The sequence below is a fragment of the Rutidosis leptorrhynchoides genome, chromosome 1, assembly GCF_046630445.1.
Source record: "Rutidosis leptorrhynchoides isolate AG116_Rl617_1_P2 chromosome 1, CSIRO_AGI_Rlap_v1, whole genome shotgun sequence".
NCBI lineage: Eukaryota > Viridiplantae > Streptophyta > Magnoliopsida > Asterales > Asteraceae > Rutidosis > Rutidosis leptorrhynchoides.
Window position 1 is genome coordinate 718,860,538 of NC_092333.1, and position 20,156 is coordinate 718,880,693.

The window sequence follows — 20,156 nt, forward strand, 5'->3', positions numbered from 1 at the left end:
ATCCTAGCTAACTTATATTGTATTATACATGTATTCTAATATATTATTTAATCTTGGGATACCATAGACACGTATGCAAATGTTTTAACATATCATATCGACCCATGTATATATATTATTTGGAACAACCATAGACACTCTATATGCAGTAATGTTGGAGTTAGCTATACAGGGTTGAGGTTGATTCCAAAAATATATATACTTTGAGTTGTGATCTAGCATGAGACGTGTATACACTGGGTCGTGGATTGATTCAAGATAATATATATCGATTTATTTCTGTACATCTAACTGTGGACAACTAGTTGTAGGTTACTAACGAGGACAGGTGACTTAATACACTCAAATCTTTAAAAACATAATAAAAATGGTTGTAATTATATTTTGATCATACTTTGATAAATATGTACATATTTGTATAGGTTCATGAATCGATCTGTGGCCAAGTCTTATTTCCGAGGAAGGAAATATCTGTGAAAGTGAGTTATAGTCCCACTTTTAAAATCTAATATTTTTGGGATGAGAATACATGGAGGTTTTATAAATGATTTACAAAATAGACACAAGTACGTGAAACTACATTCTATGGTTGAATTATCCAAATCGAATATGCCCCTTTTTATTAAGTCTGGTAATCTAAGAATTAGGGAACATACACCCTAATAGACGCGAATCCTAAAGATAGATCTATTGGGCCTAACAAACCCCATCCAATGTACCGGATGCTTTAGTGCTTCAAAATTTATATCATATCCGAAGGGTGTCCCGGAATTATGGGGGATATTCTTATATATGCATCTTGTTAATGTCGGTTACTAGGTGTTCATCATATGAATGATTTTTATCTCTATGTATGGGATGTGTATTGAAATATGAAATCTTGTGGTCTATTGTTACGATTTGATATATATAGGTTAAACCTATAACTCACCAACATTTTTGTTGACGTTTAAAGCTTGTTTATTCTCAGATGAATACTAAGAGCTTCCACTGTTGCATACTAAAATAAGCACAAGATTTGGAGTCCATGTTTGTATGATATTGTGTAAAAACTGCATTCAAGAAACATATGTCGATGTAATATATTTTTATTGTAAACCATTATGTAATGGTCGTGTGTAAACAATATATTTTAGATTATCATTATTTGATAATCTACGTAATGTTTTTAAAACCTTTATTGATAAAATAAAGGTTATGGTTGTTTTAAAAATGAATGCAGTCTTTGAAAAACGTCTCATATAGAGGTCAAAACCTCGTAACGAAATCAATTAATATGGAACGTTTATAATCAATATGAACGGGACATTTCAGTCGGGTGCAACATTGTCCTTGTTAGGGAAAACAATGAGGATCACCCTGTTTAAGTTTTCGATCTAGCGCATGGCCCTGTTTTGACCACACGCTACTATCACCGTTCATACGGTTGACACCTGCCTTGGTGCAGATGACCTACGTATGAATTTTTATGTTCATGTAAGATTTCACATTCAAAATAATGAACATGTTTTGAAAGTTCAAGACTTTCACCTCTAACGGTACCTCATCGTGAAATGATGGGTAATGAAATGGTAAAGCTTAAGAGCATACGTACCAAGTGAAACGGTCGGAAGACTTTACTTCCTTAATGAGTGGACCTGACTCACTCGGGAATGCCAATCTATTTCAATTGACACTCGGTTTAAATCCCAAAAACCTTTGGGTGCCATAGCTTTTGGGTATGGGTTGTGTTGTCTAAGCAAACCCAAGCACATAGCTATTGTTCCTAAAAAGGACAACACTGGTGAAGCTCTAGGCTCCTCTTCCCACAGTATCACACCATTAAATGATGTAATAATAAAATGATATAGTTTCGAAAGTCTGCTATACCAAGTAACCAAAAGTTTTTGATCTGGCACGTGATTCGGTCACAATCACGCTATGCAATCACCGCTCTCTCACGGTTTTCACCCGTTTGGGTACATGTGACCTACTATTGAGTTCTCCGAACTCGTAGGATTTCATGTCCAAGATAATGAACATGTGGGACAATTTTGGCTTCTTTGAAATCCCGAAATATGCCATAAAATACCAAGCCAATTTTCATAATAAAGGTTTTGGCCGAATTTTCAATTGTTTTTCTACTTTTTTTTTTTTAAACTAACTTTTCTAAATTTTTTTTTAATTTTACCCCTAATTTTTCATTTTTTTACGACCAAAACCCGTGAAACGTCAAGTCTTTTAATATCAAAACTAATATGATGATGATTCTATTAACAACCAACCTGAGAGATTTTGCATCCCCCACCCCACACTTGAGATCAAGTAATGTCCCCATCACTTGAGATCAAAATTAGATAAAAATCGAAAGGGTTATGTGAGAAAGAAAATATAAAAACTTATCGAGCTTAACCACTTATCACGGAATGCCAGTGACAGATGGCGCTGAACTGACTGCCAGTATAAGAACATCGTCCATTCCCGATCATCACACCAATACCATCAATCATGCAGTTTTGCTGAACTTAATGCTAGACTTGAAAAATCATTTCACCAACAAACCTAACAAACAAAAAAAAAACTACATAAAACGGGACAAGGTGGCACCACCCGGTACCGAAACGCCTTGTCCCCAAATAAGTATACAGTACATAATTAAAGTAAATAATTATCCAAGTACAGAACCATATAAAATGTTTGCAAACAAATACAACATAATCAACGGGCTCGCAGGCCCTCCTCACTGAAAACCATCATACGGCCAATTGTCGTACGGATACTGCTGCTGAAACCTCTGACGCGCATCCTCCAACCTTTCCTGCTCACTGTAAATCGGGGCCTGCACTCGTGGCCGAACTGGACTGCGATAATACACGGGTGTCTGAGAAGTAGTACCATAATAATGATCTGGGTTGAAGTAGAAGACACGAGCATTGTGCCTTTGCCTCATTCCCATAAGCAATCCATTGCTGGTCATGTAAGGACTCGGTCGACCTCTCATCGACCCACTGCTGACTTTCCCACATACGGTCATTATGCGACCGTTGTTCTCCCCGAAACTCATTAAATCTATCCGACACACCGATTTGCACATTATCAACCCGCGACACCAAGTTATCCCAAATTTCTTGGGAAATACCCCAAGGCTGACCCCCTGCAGGAACATTCTAGGCAACCGGCTCCGCCTCATCACCTCCTTGATCATGATCACCACCCTCATGCGCTTGTTGCCGAACATACGCCACTAAGCCAACTCGATTTACATCCCACATTACAAAATTTGCACTAATATAAAACCTTACATTAAAAGGTTTCATAATCTGTAATGGATCGGTCAATTTCGTACACCTGCTGAAATCAATGTTGAAAAACCTAGCCATTTTTGTAACAAAATGACCACCAAGAAGTGGCCTTGATGCCCTTGTTTCTCTCGCATGATGAGATAAATAAGTAGCAATTAACATACACAAATCAACATATGCATCGACCCAAACTCGATGCATAATCCACAACTCGGTCGAATTGACTTTATCGTTCCCATTTCTTCGACCACAAAAAGTACACGAAAGCAACTTATGAAGTAACCGTAGCTGTCTGCTCTGAATATCGGACCCCTTCGACTCATTGGAAACAAAAGGAGTCAAACCCGAAATTTCATACCAAAAGTCTCGCTCGTTATAATCCTCCGGGTGTCCTATAAACTCAGTTTCCTTTTTCAAGTACCGTGTTAAAGACTTCTCATCCAATTCCTCATACAAATTTAGTGCTCGAGCCAAATCCATTCTACTCAGGGCTCGATTCTCTCCACCTAGCTAAAATGTCATAAACCCTTGATCCGTAGGATCCCTTCTTGAACGCACACTTAAAGAGGAGAAAAACTCAACCACCAACTCACGATAAAGGTCATCTCTTAAAGACACAGCACGTTCCCAAGTGCCAAGATAGACTCTGTTTCTCGACATTGCTAACATATCAGTAATTTCATCCCTGATCTCACTAGTAGTTCTATTCAACTCATCCCAACTGAAATACCAAGTTGCTTGTATACTTCGAACTGAAATAAATTCAAAGTATTGTGAGTAGTTTTCTGCAACTCTTTGCAACCAAATATCTGGGTTCATTCTTCTCTATTCATCCCTTCGTGATTGAGATGTTGAGGACGAAGGGACATCAACTCTGCTTCTCTGCACACATGAAACAAGAACCAAACCAAACACAAAACCTTGAAAAGTTAGCGTTAGGACAATTATAATAATCAAACCAACATGTTCCACATAATTGCATCAACTACCATTAATACTCGTTTCAATTTCAATTAGGCATTTAAACAAAAGCAAGTATTTAAAACATGTGTTTTTGTTCCATGGTACCAATATCAAACTAATTCTCAAAACACTATATCATGTAAGTGCCACATTAAACAATCCTCACTTAACCCAAATTCACAACTCGTCTAATTAATTCACCAACCTACGATAAATCATTCCTATAATCACAAGTAAACTTCTAAACTTGCAAGAAGATTAAACAATTCCAACAACCAAATAAACATCTCACAAATCACAAAAATCATCATGCTTTACCAATTACCAAAATCACATATGACCCGCCCAAATCACCCCACACTATCTTTAAACATGTATCTAGTAGCAAACATCTCTCTCACAAACAAAGTCCCCAAACATTCAACATCAAATTCGGATTTATCGCTACCCTAATCTCAAGAATCAATATTATGCATAACCTACACAAGAATTCATGAAGAAAACACAATAATAACATATTCATCAACAATTCATCACATAATAAGGCATAAAAGTCTCAATTAAACAAACCCCACAAAATTTCAACATGAACCCTAGAATTAATAAAATTAATCAAGAAACATGAGAGAAAAAGCAAGAGAATAGCAAAATCGGACCTTAACCGGCATGATTGAACAAGAAATTGAAAAAATTAGGCAAGAATTAGTGATAATTGAACTTAGGGTTTGAGAGGTTAGAGAGGTGAGTATAAGAATAGTGGGTGAAAACATATCCAAAAACCCCTAAAAAGGGTGGAATTCCCGTCGGGTTAATGTTGGGTCGGGTTGACCCATTTGAATTAAAACCTTGACCGTCGGGTGAGAATCTGAGCAGCAGGATTGTTGCGCCGCGACATTAGTGGCCGCGCCGCGGAGTTATGCAATACCTGATTCTATTTTCTTTAATAATACGTGTACCTCAAAACTATGAAAACTCGCGCCGCGACCACATTTGTCGCGATGCGGAAATGAACGTAGTTATGACCCACTCTAAATGGCTTCCTGACTTTGAAAACTTTGAATTCTCGCCCCGCGACAATATGTGTCGCGCCGCGGCAATGTGCGTGACCTGATACTTCGACGTAAGAATTATTCAGCAACCTTAAATCACTTTTAAGAACCAAAACAACCAACAAAAATGACAAGAAAGCTATCATAATTAATCATTTAGCATGTAAGACGCAGCAAACCCGTGATCACACCTATTAATACAAACTATACAACAATGTGAACCATATTTAACGAGTCGTTCACACAACTCTTCCCCAACTTCAAGTGGCGTTGGGATCGGGTTCAACGTGAACCCCGTCATCAATCTCCAATAGACCATTGAAATATTTCTTCACTCGATGTCCTTAACCTTAAAGGTAGTAACACTCGCATTTTTCAACTCAATCGCACCGTGTGGGTACACCTTAACAACTTCAAATGGTGCCGTCCACCGGGACTTAAGTTTTCCCAGTAAAAGCTTCAATCTAGAGTTAAACAAGAGCACTCGATCGCCCTCATTAAACTCCTTCGGATCCTTTAACCTTCTATCATGCCATTGCTTGGTTTTCTCTTTATAAATCAACGAATTTTCATACGCATCAAGGCGTAATTCACCAAGCTCATTCAATTGCCCCACCCTTAGGCATCCGGCTTCCTTCAAATCCAAATTGCACTTTTTAAGTGCCCACATCGCCTTATGCTCAATCTCCAACGGGAGATGGCACGCTTTCCCATAAACCAACCGATAAGGAGTGGTACCAATTGGTGTTTTGTAGGCGGTTCGAAACGCCCATAAAGCTCCATTGAGCTTATTCGCCCACTCCTTCGGATTCGACCCCACAGTTTTCTCAAGAATTCCTTTAAGAGCTCGATTGGTATTCTCAACTTGTCCGCTCGTCTGGGGATGGTATGAAGTAGAAACTTTATGGAGAACTATATATCGCTTCAATACCTTCTCCATTTGGGCGTTACAAAAATGAGTACCCATATCGCTAATTAAAGCTTTAGGAGTTCCAAATCGAGAGAATAAACGCTGAAGGACAGAAATCACAACTCGTGCATCGTTTATAGCCAAAGCTTGCACTTCGGCCCATTTAGACACGTAGTCAATGGCAACGAGTATGTAACTAAAATTCTGAGATTTCAGAAATGGCCCCATAAAGTCAATCCCCCAAACGTCAAATACTTCGCAAACTTGGATGCTTTGTTGAGGCATCTAGTCCCATTTGGTGACTTTATCGGCCCTTTGACAAGAATCACACGATTTGCAAATCCGGTGGGCATCCTTGAATATTGTCGGTCAAAAGAAGCCGGCATCATACACTTTATGCCCCGTGATTTGGGGTCCAAAATGCCTACCGGTAAGCCCACTATGGCACTCGGTCAAAATACGCATACACTCCTCACCGAAAACACACCGTCGGATAACCCCATCGGGACAACAACGAAAAAGATAGGGAGCCTCCCAGAAATAGTACTTAAGGTCACTGAAGAATTTCTTCCTCTTTTGATGTGACCACCCTTTTTTCAAGAATCCCCCAACGAGATAATTAGCAATGTCCACATACCATGGCTCGTGAAATGCCCCGTCCTAATCCATCTGGACGAAGTCATCAACATTTGATCCCAGAGCGATGATCGACTCTAAGTAATGTCCATAAAATGAGCAAATGCACAGCGGAAGATTTCTTTCACACCATACTGTATTTTGTAGTAAAAATACATATGACTATATTGAACAATGCAGGGTTGGCCTCGGATTCACGAACCTTAGTAGCATTAAAAAGGAATAAACTGCAGGCGATGAGACTCGAACCCGCGACCTCTCGATTACACCCAACACTTCCAAACCATCGAGCCATATCTATTTTTGATCTAATCTCGTACTCTTTATTACATAACCCGTATTTTTCTGTTCTCAACTACAGCCCAACAAAAATAAAGACTCGGCCCAATTAATAAACAAAAGGATTCGGCCCAATTATAAACCCAAAGTCTAGCAGCCCAATGGCATAACAATACCCTATACAGCAGATATATTTGGTGGGTTGTGTTTTGATAACAGAACCTTCGAACGGCAGTAAAAGGAAAGAAAAAAAATACAGTTATGAACATCCTTTTCATACCATCATCATCATACTCTATAATCTTCCCAGTCTATTATCATCATTAATCAATATCACCATCGATCATATTAGTCATCATCGTTTCATCTTTTGTGTTTCATCGTCGACATCGTCATCATCATACTTCTACTATCATCATCATCATCATCTCAATTTACGATCATCATTATAGACTCGCATCATCATCAAATCATCATTGTTATCCAGAAACAAAATGTGTGGCGTCTGTGGTTTAAACTGAACCAAGAAAGGAAACTGCAATGACATTAGTATGTGGTTTTTATGGATAGGTTTATATAGTTGCAGGTTTGATTAATATATCATCATCGTCTTTGCTCTCGTCATCATCGACATAATCACACTCATCTTTACTCAACATGATCTTTATCATTATCATAAAAAAATCATTATCACCTTCGATCTACTCGTGATTTTATGTTTTATTATTTAATTTAATCGTGTTATCATTATCCTCCACGATACACCATAATATCATTCACGTTTCATATATTATTCCATCTTCTTCGTTCATAAACCAAAAACAGGTACATACCTCTGTTGGAAGGAATGTTAATTAATTAGTTTGATATGGTTGGGTGGAAGGATACGTATGGAATAAAACACAAACACATGCCTGCCATCGACAAAACAATCACCATCAATTGCCATCGACTGGTTGAGTCCAGCTGTATACACTTCTTTCCCTTTTTAAATACAGCCGACAAACAAATGCACTTGGGACCCTCTAGTTTAACTTCCATAATATTACAAGACTACCATCGACTTAATTATCATCAATATCACTGTATGTGGGTGTGGTGAGTCATGAAATACAACAGCTACAGCAGCATTCTTGAGCAGTGACAATAATAATTAACGAAAGGTTGTGTGGTGTCGATCGATGGTGGAAGGAGAAAAAGGTGGTGATGGTTAGTTCATGATGTTGGGGTGGCGATTGTGATAAGGTGGTGAGTGTTGTTCGATTCTAGTTGCAAAAAAAAAAAAAAAAATAGTGAACTGTGGTGGAGATTTGATGGCTGTAGCAGCAGTTGTTACATACGTGGGTGTTATAGGTGACGGTTTACAGGTAGAAACATAGATAGTAAGTAGAACCGGCAGTAGCATACGGTGGTTGTGCAAGGTGGTTAATGGGTTATCTATGGTGGTGAAGTGGTTGTCCAAAGGTGATGGACGGTGATGATCATAGGTGATAGTTATGGTGTTGTGTTCACTACAACGAAATCAAAAAAAAATAAAGAAACTGAAGGTGAGTGTGGAATGTGGTGGCGTCATGGTTATCAAGGTGGCTCCGGCGATGGTTGTCGGGTTCTTAGAGGTGGTGGCCAGTGGTTCATGAGGGTGGTGAATTGGTGCACGATCCCTAGGCGATGGTGGCCGATGGCCCATGGTGATGGAAGAGGTGATCAAAATAGGGTGTGAGTGATGATTGTTTGATCATGAAAACTGGAAGAATATGATGAAAACGTTTTTAACTTTCCATCTGTATGTCTATATATCCATCCCTCCATATATTAGATATAATATGTGAGATGCAATGAAACAAAACACATACAGTGATCATATTAAAATATGATATGAATATAACTTTAAACACAGTAATAATAATTCAATTGAACACAGTGAGCAGCCGATGATTTGGAATCACTCTACCGACAGTTTTTCCCGAATGACTATATCGTGTCCATTGCTAAACAGTTACGGAATAAAAAGTGTTCCTAAAAATTCCAAATTTTTAGATTAAATATATTTAATTATTTCACTCATTATCCGTTTGAAACCTGATCAAAAATGTTCGATAAATATTTATTTTCTGTTCTAATTAATATATACGGAGTACAAGTATTTAAACTTAAAAGGGTAAAAATATTTTTATCAAACCTAAAATCTTCGTAATCAATTTACAGTTCAATTTTTATTTTCAATCTTTTTAAACATGTATTAGAACTATATGAACGCTGGCGAAATGCCAACTGAGTTTTACTGACATTTACTATTTAAGCTCGAAATAGTATTTTCAATATACTATATGTATATGTATATATAAACACATTTTAGTAACATGTTTTATTACATAATATATTATTTTTACATATTTAGTTCTAATAATTAAATCGTATATTATTTCAAATTAAAGTAAATATATATATATATATATATATATATATATATATATATATATATATATATATATATATATATATATATATATATATATATATATATATATGTATCAAATAGTTGTTCGTGAATCGTCAAAAATGGTCAAAGGTCAAATGTATGCATAAACACAGTTCAAAGTTTTTGAAACTCAACATTATAGACTTTGCTTATCGTGTCGAAATCATATAAAGTTTAAGTTTAAATTTGGTCAAAAATTCCTGGGTCGTCACAGCTCGTCCACCTTGTCCATCGCCATGAGATATTCATAGGGAAAATCATCATGGATACTCGACTCGTGAAGGACTTCGAGATTTGGATTCTCGAGTCTAGACAAGTGGTCAGCCGCTAAATTTTCAGCACCCTTCTTATCCCGGATCTCGATATCGAATTCTTGCAAAAGCAAGATCCATCTAAGCAGTCGAGGTTTTGCATCTGGTTTCGAAAATAGGTACTTAAGAGCAGAATGGTCCGTAAAGACTATAGTCTTAGACAAGACTAAGTAGGACCGGAACTTATCAAATGAAAAGACCATCGAAAGGAGCTCCTTTTCAGTGGTAGTATAATTCAATTGCGCTCCTTGCAAGGTCTTGCTTGCATAGTAAATGGGTCGGAAATGTTTCTCGACCCTTTGACCCAGAACAGAGCCAACAGCAAAATCAGAAGCATCGCACATAAGCTCGAATGGAAGGGACCAATTCGGAGCAATTATGATGGGTGCATTGATCAGTTTGTCCTTAAGAAGATCGAATGCCTTTAGGCACTCTTCGGAGAAATTCCAAGGCGTGTCCTTTTCGAGGAGTTTGTTCATCGGGTTAGCAATTTTAGAAAAATCCTTAATGAACCGCCGGTAAAAACCGGCGTGCCCGAGAAAACTCCGGACACCCTTAACATCGGTGGGAGGTGGAAGGTTCTTAATACCTGTTACCTTCGCGAGATCCACCTCAGTACCGTCCTTAGAAATCTTGTGCCCGAGAACTATGCCCCCTTGAACCATGAAATGGCACTTTTCCCAATTGAGCACAAGATTAGAGTTTTCACACCTTTCCAACATCCGTTGTAAATTAAGAAGGCATGAATCAAAAGTGTCACTGAAGACCGAAAAGTCATCCATGAACACATCCATACAATCCTCTATCATATCATGGAAAATGGCCATCATGCACCTTTGAAAAGTGGTGGGAGCATTTCAAAGGACAAAGGGCATGCGTCGGTATGAAAATGTGCCATATGGGCACGTGAAAGTAGTTTTCTCCTGGTCCTCGGGCGAGATAGGAATTTGAAAATAGCCCGAAAAACCATCAAGAAAACAATAAAAGCTGTTTCCCGCTAACCTCTCTAGCATTTGATCCATGAAAGGTAACGGGAAGTGGTCCTTGCGTGTGGCGTCGTTCAACTTACGATAGTCAATACAAACACGCCATCCCGTGACAGTCCGAGTGGAAATTAACTCATTTTTATCATTAGTGGTAACAGTCATACCACCTTTCTTAGGTACACAGTGTACCGGGCTAATCCAAGGACTGTCAAAGATCGGGTAAATCAGACCTGAATCGAGGAGCTTAATGATCTCTTTCTTCACGACATCTTGCATGTGCGGGTTCAACCTCCTTTGTCGTTGCACCACAGGTTTAGAGTTATCCTCCATTAGGATTTTTGTGGGTGCAATAGGAGGGACTAATACCCTTAATGTCGTGAATTTTCCATGCAATGGCCGGTTTATGGGCCCGCAGCATGGTTACAAACTCAGATTTCTGACCTATAGTAAGAGAAGAAGAAATAATTACCGGGAGATTAGATTCCTCCTATAAATAAGCGTATTCTAAATGATCTGGAAGTGGCTTCAATTCTAACTCGGGAGGTTCTTCAATTGAAGACTTGCTCCGGTAATCCTCATCACGTTCGAGTTCTTTGAACTCCTCCTCAGTCGGCTCATAGTCGTTTTCCATCAAGGTGGTCAAAACGTCCACCTCCTCAACCTGCAACTCTTCATCAATTTCAACCAATGAACACTCTCCTGAACCCTGTAACTCTGGGAATTCCTGTAAAAACTCAGACTGGACATTCACAGTGTTAAGAAAATAACATCTATCATCAGTGTAGGCAGGGTATTTTAAAGCATGGTCTATTGAGAAAGTTGCATGCAAATCATCTATCCTAAGGGTCAACTGTTGGCCATAAACATCAACGATACATCTAGCCGTATTTAAAAAAGGCCAACCCAAAAATCAGTGGAATCCTCTCATCCACTTCCATATCCAACACCACGAAATCGGCCGAGAAAACCAACGACCCGGTCTTAACTAGCATATTCTCAATAATTCCACGAGGGAATTTAATGGAGCGGTCAGCTAGCTGAATAGCCATGCGCGTGGGTTTCAACTCCCCGGGGTCTAGCTTTAAGTAAATAGAATAGGGCATTAAATTTATGCTAGCCCCCAAATCTACCAACGCCCTCATACAATCCAAATTACCCAGTAAACAAGGAATGGTGAAACTCCCAGGATCCTCAAGCTTCTCGGGAAGCTTGTTTGCAACTACCACTGAGCATGCGGCATTCAACCTCACTGAAGACACGTTCTCCAGCTTCTTCCTGTTAGTTAGCAAGTCCTTAAGAAACCTTGCAAAGTTGGGCATACCTGCAATCACATCAATAAAAGGCAAATTTATATTAACTTTTTAATCAAGTCCATGAACTTGGACTTTTCTGCCTCCAGCTTCTCCAATCTCTGCTTCCTTGGGAATGGGAGCGGTGGTTGATACTCTTTAACTACTGGTTTAGCAACAACAGTTTCCGGTACCCTCACAACTTTCTCAATCACCTGTTCCGGCTCCTTTTCCCGATCCGGTTCACTAACAACAACCGGCTCACTATCCTTAACCAACGGCACTCGCAAATCATACTCATCGGGCTTCCTCGGTGGATCATATGCTAAAACACTTCGGGTGGTGATAGCATTAACGTGCCCATTCTTCGGGTTATTATCTATCTTACTCGGTAACTCCCCCGGTCTCTCATTATTCTGATTAGCAAGTTGACCAATTTGTTTCTCCAAATTCTGAATAGCTGCTTGTTGATTTTGGAACATTTGATCATTCTTCTCATTGTTTTGAGTAACAGTAGTAACAAGCTGAGTTTGAGACATGACAACCTTTTTGATCATAGCTTCAAGGTTGGACTTTTTCCCTTCAGCTTGAGGTTTCTGAAAATACCCAGGAGCTTGTTGTTGATATCCTCCACTAGAACCTGGCTGGAACCTCGAACCTTGATTACCTTGAGGATTAAAGGGATTGTTGAAATTCCTATTAAACTGCGCATGTCCCTGAAACTGATTATTATTCTGTTGACTAATATAAGCGATCTATTTTCTGGTTCATAGTCAAACCCGCATCACAATCTTTTCCTAAATGTAATCCCCCGCAATACTCACAACCAACCTTAATACCATGCATGTCCTTCTCCAACTTCTCCAAGTGTCTACCAAACTTGTCTAACTTAGCATTAATAGACCCATAATCATCAAACGCACCAGTGGTTTTGGTTCTCTTAACTGACGCTGAACTAGTTGACTCATGATTTTGATGCCATTCGTGAGTGTAAGCAGCTTGCTTTTCAATAATCTCTAGTGCCTCTTCTTCGGTTTTATCCATCAAAGTTTCACCTGCTGCTTGATCAATACTCTGAGTAGTTGGTATGTCACACCCCTTATAGAAAATCTGGACTTTTTGTAAATCATTCAACCCGTGTTGCGGACACGAGCGTAACATATTAGAGTAATGGTCCCAAGCATCAAATAGTGTCTCGCTGCTCTTTTGTCTGAATTTAGAAATATCTGCTTGAAGTCTAGCAGCTCGAGACGCAGAAAAAAACTTTGATAAGAACTTATCTACCAATGTATCCCAAGAGGTAATCGCTCCTTCTGGTTGCTTATCTAACCATCTCTTAGTTTCTCCCTTAAGAGTCCAGGGAAAAAGCCTAGTCTTGATCGAAGTATCGGCAACCTCATGCAGCTTAAATAAGTTGTAAACATCATTGAAAATACGAAGATGCTCGTTAGCATCCTCACTATCCTTGCCATAAAATTGGCAGTCAGAAGAAATCAAACTCAGGATCTGCCCTGTGATTTGGAAAGGTTGAGTTATGTTTGGTTGAGTAATCGAATTGCCTTGGCCCCCTCGAGTGGCCTTCAACTTTTCTGCCATAGTCTGAGGACGATTTGGTTGATCAGCTTGGTCAGCCATATCTTCAGTCTCGAAAAGATCTAATGAAATGTAAGATTCTTCTTCTTCTCTGATTTCAGGTGGTGTATCGGGCACCACAGTCTCAGAACTACTTCCCAAATTAATTATATTAGCACTCGAAGAAAAAGATGAATCCACGGTAGACTGTTGCTCTTGACTTAACGCTCTGAATAACTCTCTTTCGGGTTCTGCAAATGGTTGAAGAATCGGAGAATTAGAAGAACGCGTATGTGGCATGCACTAGATGTTATCTACGAAATCACAACTAACAACTGATTAAACGCACCGATTCAACTGAGAATAAACGAAAAGAAATAATAAACTATAACTAAACTAAACTAAGAACAATTAGATAACAATCTTAATTTTCGACACAACTGTCCCCGGCAGCGGCGCCAAAAACTTGATGTGTAAAATCAGTTATATAATTTATCTTGAAAAATGCCGGTTTAAAGATTACTACACACTAACGGGCAGTGTACCCGATCGCGCAATAGTATGAAGTTGGTAATTCCGAAATCATTTCAAGGACAGTTTTAAACGTGAGAATTAAGATTGCAACTAATAAAATAAACTAAGTTAATCTATGAAAATTAAAAGTACGAAATAGTATGTTTTGTGGCTATTTAACGATTAGCCAAATCAAAGATTGATTAAAAGTAAAAGACAATATTATTGTGTTTTTAAGTTTATAAGAAATAAATGCAGACTCAACGAAAAGTAAAGATATTTGAATTCAATAGATAAAAGAATGTTCGCCTAGATCTCCTATTCGCAGTGTCAGATGATTTGTTATTAAGCTCTAGTTCAATTTATCAATACATGCAACTACAGAGTCGGTTTACCCAGAGTTCTCTTTTAGCAAACACGTCAAACTTGGATTTATTGGCTTAGGGTTCCCTTTCACCAAAGACCTCTTCCGTTTGTGACTTAGTAATTAACTAATTATAAGATTAAGATTTAATTGGTTACGCATTTGCTCCACACAATTCACCCCTATTTTGTTCAATCTATGTTACCCGGTTAACCCCCTTGGTCCAGTAAGCACCCAATTGGTTAAGACAAATCAATTGAAAACTAGTGTACTAAATTGAAACAGGGTTCCCTTTGTTCAAACAAGATCAGTAATCAACCTAGTAACAATAATCAACACCCACAAGAATGGTTCTTAATCAAAACTCATAATTATCATGCATTAATCAAATCAAACATTAAAGTACCATCCAAACACATACGAATATTCAATCTAGACAAACATTAAAAAGCTTAGCCATTAATCATGTCTAAAACCAAAATCACCAATAAACAATTAAGAGTATTCATTATGAAGATAAGAATTAAACCTAATGAAAATTGTGTTCTTGATTGATAAACGGATCGAGATGCGTTTCCGGAATGATTGATGCGTTAGAATGACCTTGGGATTCCCCAAAAAACACCTTGGTTCGTCAAAAAACTGCTGGAATTCGTCTGGATGCAAAAGTGATTATTTAGGGTATTTTTCGGGCCTTAAATAGCTGTCAAAAATTCCTGGACCGACCTACCGCCGCGCCGCGACCCTCTATTGTCGCGCCGCAACGACTAACTTGAAATAGAACATCTTGAAATCCTCACCTGAGATTGAAACTAGGCAAACACCGCGCCACGACCTAATTTGTCGTGCCGCAACATATAACTGATTCTGGACCCTTTTTTAAACCCCTTCCTGATAACGAAACCTTAAGATTATCGTGCCGCGACATAAGTTTCCGTGCCGCGACATAAAGCTTGTTCTAATTCTAACCTTCCTTTGCACCTTTTCAACACTAATAAAAATTTAGAACCAAAATACCCGATATGTACTTAACGTTTCCAACCCCGGAGCACCAGTATTAATAATCGATTAACAACATGCCTCAAAAACTACACAAAACGCCACTCTTTAACAATAAACTCTTCAAACTCGGAAGTTCCCAATATCATCATTATAAACGCCAAATCGTATCCGAACGGACTAAAATGTGATCGATATCGCTAAGGAAAACGTGTATAAAATATGTGATATCAATCGTTCCAAAATTTTCTAGACTCAACATTACATACTTTGCTTATCGTATCAAAATCATATAGAGATTAAGTTTAAATTTGGTCGAAAATTTCCGGGTCGTCACAGATAACACTTTGGAAACAATATATTAGTATTCTCAGAATGATCCAAATTACGAGGCTCAAATTGAAATTCAGTTTGAGGAAGTTTTTCCAACCACACAAAGTTCGGGTTTTATGGATCTTATTCAAACTTTAGAAGGTGGTCCATCAACATCTCACTACCATTCAACAGTTGTTGAAGATGAACAAGAACGAAGAGATGAAGAATAAAATGTAGTAGACTCGGATGGTGGTATGTCAACTGCAACCGATGGTACAGTTTCTGATTATAACGTTGAAGATAATGTTTCTGGTGATGAAGGTAGAGAAGGGGAAGTGGACCCAATTTCGGAGACTGCCCCAGTTTCACGTTTGGGGTTTGTTAATCAAGGTGAGGCTAGTAATAGTTTTCCATTCGATGATGACCAAGAAGCTTCATGGGTTTTTTATGATAAGGAGATCAGTATTATTTCAAAAGGAATGGTGTTCCAGAACATAGCCGAACTTATATATGTTGTTCGAAAATGGAATATACACCATAATAGAGAAATAGTTGTTATACAAAGCAAGCCGGGCAAGCACATTGTAGAACAACTAGTTCAAATTACAAGGGTCCACAAGAAAGATACCATTATTGCTGGAGTGTAAGTGGTTCGTGTCACAATCGATCGAAGGTTTGGAAAATTACAAAATGGAAAGATGAACACACGTGTTATGGACACGTATCGAAAAACAACAATCGTTGTTTAACCTCTAACTTAATTGCTAGTGAAATTGAGCATCAAATATGTTTAAACGTTGCTTTTGCTGTTAAAAACATCCAAGCCCAAATAAAAAATACATGGCATGTAGATGTCCGTTATGCTAAAGCATGGAATGCTAGGCGTATTGCAATCGAATGATTGTTTGGAACTTGGGAAAGTAATTTTATTCAACTACCAAATTATTTGAATGAATTAGTTTCTACCAATCCAGACACAATTGTTGTGTTTAAAAATGAACCTGAAATTGAAGAAGGTTTCGACACATTTAAATTTATGTTTTGGGTATTCGGTCCAGCCATCAAAGCATATAAATTGTGTATTCCGATCATTTTCATCGATGGCACCCATTTGAAAGGTAGTTATAGGGGTAAGCTGTTAACAACGGTTGGGAAAATTTTAACAATTAAATTATATCTGTTGCCTTTGCACTGGTTGATGAAGAAAGTAACGAACGTTGGGTTTGGTTTTTGAAAATGCTCCAAGAAAATGTTGTTGGAAATGAAAAGTTGTGTGTCATATCTGATCGACACTCAGGTATCCTACATGCAATGGGTGCTTAAACATACGGTTGAGAACATAAGTACTGTTTACGCCACATTCGTAGCAACTTATTGAGCAAATACACTAAAGTAAAATCGCTTAAACACTTGTGTTGGACAGTCGGTTCAACAACCAATCAAATATTGTACAAGAATTCCCTCAGATCCATCAAACAAGCTAGTATTGAGGCTTGACAATATTTACATGATGCTGATTTAGGTAAGTGGACTGTGTATAGGGACAAAGAGAGGAGTCGTTGGGGTAACACAATGACAAATATTGATGAGTCCCTCAACAATGTGTTTCGTCATGCCCGTATGATATTGATCAAAGCGTGTATTGAATATACATTTGATTACACCAGACAACACTTCTACGATCAGAGTCGAAATGTAAGGCAATGTAATTCACCACTATCCAAGAACATGTTTAACATCTTTAATGAATGGGCAAAAAGAGCTCAAAGATATAAAACAACAAGTTATAACGAACAACAAGGTATGTTCAAAGTTCAATCACCTTATCAAAGAAGTGGTGAAGGTGGCACTGATTACACAGTGGAGTTTAAACAGAAAAGGTGTTCATGTGAAATTTGGCAACACCAAAGATTACCTTGCTCTCATGCCATTTCCGTGTGTAGCCATCCAAATGAGGATATAAATAAATGCATTAGTAAAAAGTACACAACTCCTAGATGGAGAGAGCAATATAGCGATCATTTTAATCCATTAAGCAATTAAGAGATGCGAGCTACTGGGCACATATACAATGGAACATTATGGCCGATCCATCAAGATTGATTAAGCACGGGAGGAGGAAGAAATCAAAACGTATTAAGAACCAGATAAATGAACGTGAAAAGCAAAAAATCAAAGTGTGGTATATGCAGGGCTGAAGGTCACAACATGAATACCTGTCCAACTACTAGAATGTCATAGGTTTTCTGTAGTAATTTGTTGTACTATGTTTGTTGTAATCGTTAATTATGTTTATGAATAAAAAAGTGTTGTTGAAATAATGAAATTGCACGTTACCAATCTATTACAAGTAACTTTAATTTATATAAGGTCTAGGTTCATAATAGTATTCACCATGATTATCATACATCGTATCGAACTCAAGTGCGTCTTCATAAACTCCAAATAAAACATACAACTCAATATTTTCTGGAAGTATACACGCTTTTCCTACTAATGTATACTATTCTTCATCATAGCACATTACTTCGGGTTCAGCAACTCCTAGTTTGTAGTAGTATATGTCCATTGAAGTTGGATTCTTTGGTAGCTTTTCTTGAAGAAACACATTCAACTTCTCCATATTAAAGCCCCAAACATCTACGTTATCAAACGTCATTTTATGCCCTTTAGAGAGTTCCATTTTGCCATCATTCCATTCAAAATCACAACCATGATACACGTCAATCGATACGTATTTCGGATCCATTTTTGTTATGTGTTTATGAAACAATCAAAATTCATTTTTATAAGCGTACATCTACAAATAATCCAAAGTTTTAAAGTTCGGTTTCAGACCTTTCTGAAAAAGCATGCAAAACCGATGTTTGAAACTTCGGTTTGTCAGGTACTAGACTGTTACCTTTTACTGTTCGGCAGCTTTTACTGAAACCGGATTTTGAAATGCCAATTTTCAATTATAAACTACTCTATATAAACTGACATCTATTAGAAGAAACGGATGTATCACTCTCTTCTCCAAACCTCAATTTTAAATTTGTAAACATGTCACCAATTCTTGTTCAGATTAATGTCTATTGGAATGGTCAGTTTTCACCACAATTCAAGTTTTACTATGTGTACAAATATAAGAACTTTCAAAATGTGGATGTTAGTAAAATGACAATTTCAAAGGTGTTTGAGTGGCTCAAAGAAAACAATACGGTAGAACACTCGGGTGTGATGTTTTGGAATGAAGCTAAAGGAAAATTCGAGCATCTTTGCAAGGAAGATGAATGGAATTTAATAAAAAAACAAAGCAATTGTGAAAAACTAACCTCTTCCATTGCATCTAATTTAATTATGTGTTAAATTTCAATGTGTTGTTTTTAATTATGCATTTTTATTTTCAAAATAATGTAACTGTGTTTTTTATATTAATAAAAGTGTTGATCAAAAAATTTGTATTTGCATATTACTACTATTAATATTTTATTGTTTGTACTGTTATTATTGATTTTAAGGTAATAGTAGCGTATATAACTGTAAAATAACTATCAAATCTAAGCGTTATTAAGTGAATTAGGGTGTAAAATACAGCATACCTAAAACCAAAGTTTGAAACTTCGAATTTGATCAAAACCGAAGTTTCAAACTTCGATTTAGGGTTTCGACTGACACCTCACGCAAAACCGAAGTTTGAAACTTCGGATTTGGCAAAACCGAAGTCCCAAACTTCGGTTTTACCACTTGTGTAAAAAAAAAAAAAAAAAAAAAAAACTGTTTTTGCAACAATCTTGATTAAAATTACGATATAAAAAAATCGTACATTAATACTCCTATAAACAGCTGCCAATCTCATATTTCATTCACATTAATTTAACTGAAATAACAAAGGGTAACTGGTGGTGGATCGTGTTTAGACTGTTTTTTGAGAAATAAGCTTAAAAACATCAAAGTTGCTTTAAAGGCAAAAGGTACGCAAAAGTTCGGCAATTTAGAGGGTGAGATTGAGCTAATTAAGTCAATGGCCAATACGTTTGAACTTAGGCCTAAATTGGGTCTTTTAAATGATGATGAAAGGGTTGAATGGTTAAATGTTATAAAGGAATGGTTTTAAAGAGCGAAAATCAAAAGTAACAGGTTGAAGCAAAAGGCGCGGGTTCGATGAGTTCTTGAGGGTGATGAGAATACTAAATACTTTCACTCGGTAATTAAAAGAGGTTACAAC